We start from the raw sequence: 4,859 nt of genomic DNA, 5'->3' as shown, positions 1-4,859 counted from the left end.
AAAAAAAAAAAAAAAAAAAAAAAAAAAAAAAAAGTTAAGGAAAAATAGTAAAGATATGTGGGACATGAATAACAAAAAAAAAAAATTTTTTTACTGAAACCACTGAGCTAAATCTCTGGACCAGATATGAATAACAGCTTCAACCTACTGGATGGAAAAAGAATGCACTCGATAATTAGAGAATACACATTTTCTTTGGTATTGTGGTTCATACCCTGGCTATTCACACTGACCAATATCTCCAGGCCTTTTTATTCTTTGTTTGGAAACAGTCTCGCTAAGTCTCCAAGTTTCCCTGGGCTGGGCTCAGACTTGTGATCTGCCTGTCTAAGCAGAGTGCTAGGATAACAGGCATGTACAACCAAACCTGCAAGAATACAAACCCTTTTAAGCACATCTGTGATATTTATAAAACTGACAAACGAAAAAACAAACCTCAACACATACCTACACAAAAAAATGCAATATTGCACAGACCTTACCATTTGAAACAAACCTCTAAAAGCATTCTGGAAGACTGGGGCAGGAGAATTACAAGTTCAAACTCAGCCTGGACACCTAAGACCCTGTCTCACAATAAAAAAAGGACGAGGAATGTAGCTCAGGGCCAAGGCTCTGGGTTCAATCCCCGATACTAAAAATAAAAATCAAATTATAAAATTAAAATAATGAAAAAATATTTAAGCTACTAAATATTAAATGAAATGATCCATCTCAAAAAATATACTTGGTCCACATTTTTTAAAGTAATCATCATATTCTATCCAAGATTTTTGCAAGAAATATGTAGTTTGTTTGGATTGTTAATTTTAGTGATTGACATTGTTCTACAATACTGTCCCACTGAATTTTGTATTTATGGTAACTGATCATTATCTGCCCACATGATGAGTCCTTCCAGAGTCTCTGGCATGGCGACCAAAGAGAGGGCAAAGCAACTCCATGGCACCTCTGAGTCACAGCCACTTGGGTCTTGATAACCACTTATTTGTAATATCTTTGTCTAGCAGATGTTGGGTATACACAGCAGGACGGCTCTTTGTGACTGAAAATCTGCTTAATTTGACTATGAATAAAGTGAATTAATGCTTGACATTTGAGTTTAGGCAACAGTGGAAGGGTCACTATGCAGAGGTCATCTTTGGAAATGAATGTTTTCATAACAACTTACTTCATTCTTTTCTTCTGCTTCTGTGTGCGTGTATGCACTGCACACACACACGCACACACACACACACACACACACACACATATACATACAGAAAGGGTGTGGATATTTCATTGCACATTTCCCCCAAAACAATTCGCTAATGTGACCAACAACTCCACAGGACTCAGCTGAGGATGGAACCGAACTCTTTGCATCTCCAGTGTCTGGACAGAGCACTCAAATGTTTCCCAGTGAGTCTGTACCTCTGACGCCAAACCACTGTACATCCCTCCTCCGGTTTCCTCATTGTTCGCCCCTACTGCTGGCTACAAAATAGGGGTTACCGGGGGCGGGGCGAGGACTGCTGTAGGCAAAAGGGACACCCCTTTAAAGATGGGGCTTTCCTCAGGGCACTTCCTCCCCCTGGAGATCCTGGTGCCAGTACAGCCACGAATGGAATTCAGGGACTGGGGTGGGGGGGAACAAGGAAGGGAAGCAAATTCTCTCTTGGGAAAGGGGTGACCTCCGGACCGCTCCCTGGGGTCCACGTTATCACCTTGGTGGTCCCTGCTGGAGCCTCTCTCCAAGGAGGCAGAGCTGCGGAAAAACAGAGGCTCAGCGAGACAACAGGCTGGCCATGGCTCCTGGACCCACCATCTGTGGTGTCCCCGGCCCAGCAGGAGAGCAGCCAGACACTCCGTGGAGGATCCTCTAGCTATACCGTGGAGTAAGTGGCCACAGGACACGCTCGAGCTCTGCGTGGCCTGGAGCAAAGGCGTGCCTCTGTGAGGGTACTGGAGAACGGGGTCCCAGGAGCTGGTGGCTGGGGATACCCAGGAGCATTGGGTGCACAATTAGGTACAACAGAGCCCTACTCCTCAAAATTGCATAAGCGCTCCCCAAGGGGCAGGACCACAGCTCCAGGCAGGCTCAGCGCGGCCCTTCCAGCACGCCACGCTATGCTTCCTGCCCCAGGAAGGCTGGACATGGAACCTTGGCCAGACCGGAAGATACTTCCATGGCATAGGTGGCTCCCCCAGGCTGTCCGTGAACGAGGCCTATAGCACCATCCATGATTGGGGGGGGACCTTTGCATGTCCCATGCAATTCTTTACCTCAGCCTTGCGTCATCTGGTGTATTAAGACTACCCAGAAGTCAAGCTGGAAAGTCTGACCTGGAACTTGCATGAGGTCTTGTTTCTAGGATTGTTATGCCAAGAACTCTTTACAGGCACTTTATTTACTTATTTTTATAAAGAGCTAGCCTTCAGTCCTTAGCACAGACTGCCAAAGTGAGTGTCATTACCCTTACCTTTATTTCGTAGACGAGCTATCAGGTAGCCTGACTTAGTATGTATCCAAGAGGGATACAGTACTTTAAACCATGGTCAGATTTCAGAGAACTCTTGCACAATAAATACGTTTAAACCTGGCCTGGTGGTGCACACCTATAACCCTACCACTCAGGAGGGTGAGGCAGAAAAATCACAAGTTTGGGGCCAGCCAGGGTTACATAGACCTTATAAAAAGATCAGTCAGTTTACCTCTGAAACTCAGGGATGATCATGAAGTTACATATGAGATTGTGAGCCAGGCAATGCATAAAAATAGAAGCCTGAGCCAGGCAAGGCGGTGTACAGGCTGAGGCTGGAAGATCTCATGTTCCAGGCCAGTTTGAGCAACATAGTGATACCTCGTCTCAAAAAACCAGGCGTGGAGGCCCATGTCTGTAAATCCCAGCACTTGGGAGGCTGAGGGAGGAGGATTGCTGCATTTTCAAGGCCAGCATGGGTGACAGTGCATTCAAGGACAGTCTGAATGACTTGGCAAGACCCTTTCTTTAAAAATAAAAAAACAAAAAGTCTTAACCTCCACTGCTGCAATTGGCCTAGAAAACTCTTATTCAAAAGGAGCATCCCAGAAAGTTCAATTGCTACCTCTCCTAATGATCCAGGAAGCTAACTAGTAACTTGTCACCACGGGCCCCAAATGGACAGGACTTGATGGCTTTCTTAAGCTTTTTCCTTACTTCCAACTCAGAACTAAACCAAGAAAAGCTATATACACACCCCTGGCCAACTACATTTACATTTTTAAACATTTAAAACAGATGATTTCTAGTTTTTGTATGATCTGCTTCTAATTAGCTTCGAGACCCAACAGCCTCCAAACTGAGCATATCTGAAGGTTTCCATGTTACCATTATAAAACTTGCCTACTCTTCACTGTGCTTTTAGGTATCTGCCAAAACAAAGAAAATGTGATTGACACCATGGCTGTAGAAAGCACTGAATAAATAGCCTTTGCCGGTTCTTAATTGTCATTTATTTTAAAAGATATAATTATCAAAAATTTATGTAGATTCTGTTTATTGTAGCCAGCTTATTAGCTTACTCCCGCAGTTTTTCTATCAGTTTTCCATGAAAAAAATATGTTCAAAATAAGACGAGTAAATAAACCAGAGTTCTTATTTTGCAATGTTAATGGAATTGTCTATAGAGTTTGAAAAAGCATGATTGTTCTATGCTAAGACAAATATTCCCTATGACACGTATCATGCATCCTATCTTCATATGATTCTTCAAAAAATGATTGAGGGCTGGGGATTTAGCTCAGGGTTCCACTGCCCACCTTGCAAGTGCAAGGACCTGAGTTCAATCCCTGGTCCAAAAAAAAAAAAAAAAAAACGTTCCTAACAAAAAACAATTGAAACAATTGTTTTAGTTCCTTATTAGTATGTTCAGATACTAAATTTCATATTCATATATTCATTCATCTATTTTGCATTTTTAACACAGCCAGTGACATTTTTTAATTTATATATATGTTAGATTCAACTTCTACTTCTTTTGAGGTGTTAAAATAAGTTTATTTTTTAAAATGTGATTGTCTTTTCTTCTCTCTATTTTCTATAACAGGTTTCGATATCAGGGATTTGAGTCCTTTGCAGATGAACTGCACAGATTTCTACCTTGTGGTTTTTTTCCAGAGAGAAGCATAAACAGCAGAAATTATCTCAATGTTCAGAAATAGTCAATTATGAAATTACTGAATTATAAACTCTTAAAAGATAATCTTTTTGAAGTTTTAAGGCTTTGTTCTTTTCTTCCTGTTTCACTCATTTTGGTGATATATGTTGTCTTCCAAATTATCTTTTAATCAGTATTTTCAAGTTTGAAAATATGTTAGCATGTTAAATATAACTATGTTATTTATCTTATCTATTACTTTAATTATTTAAAATTCCTGGATATATTTTTAGAGTTCTTCTATATTTGGTTTTTCTTGTACTGATTAGCTTAACCAGAGATTACCTATCCCTTATTCATTTATTTTTCTAAAACTAAAGTCTTAGATTTATTATTTCCTTTTCTTCACTTGTAAGAGAAAATAAAACTTTAATCACCTAATATCAGGATTATGTGGAAATTACTTTAAAATAAATGCAGACCCATTGTACAAGAATTAACACCAAGAATAACAAATGAGGGCCAGGAATTTAGCTCAGTGGTTTAGGCACCTGCCTCACAAGCAAGGACCCGAGTTCGATACCTGGTACCCCCCAAAAAAAACAAACAAACAACAACAAAAAAAACCCTACCAGAAAACAACCAATTGAGAGAAGAGACCTACAGAATGGGAAAAAATTTTGCCAGCTATTCCTTGGACAGAGGACTAATACTAGAATATATATATACAGACATATATA

This window comes from Fukomys damarensis, unplaced genomic scaffold, assembly GCF_012274545.1.
Source record: "Fukomys damarensis isolate Sample0158 unplaced genomic scaffold, DMR_v1.0_HiC HiC_scaffold_17, whole genome shotgun sequence".
Taxonomy (NCBI): Eukaryota; Metazoa; Chordata; class Mammalia; order Rodentia; family Bathyergidae; genus Fukomys; species Fukomys damarensis.
The sequence above is the reverse complement of the archived record's forward strand: the minus strand, read 5'-3'. Positions refer to the sequence as shown.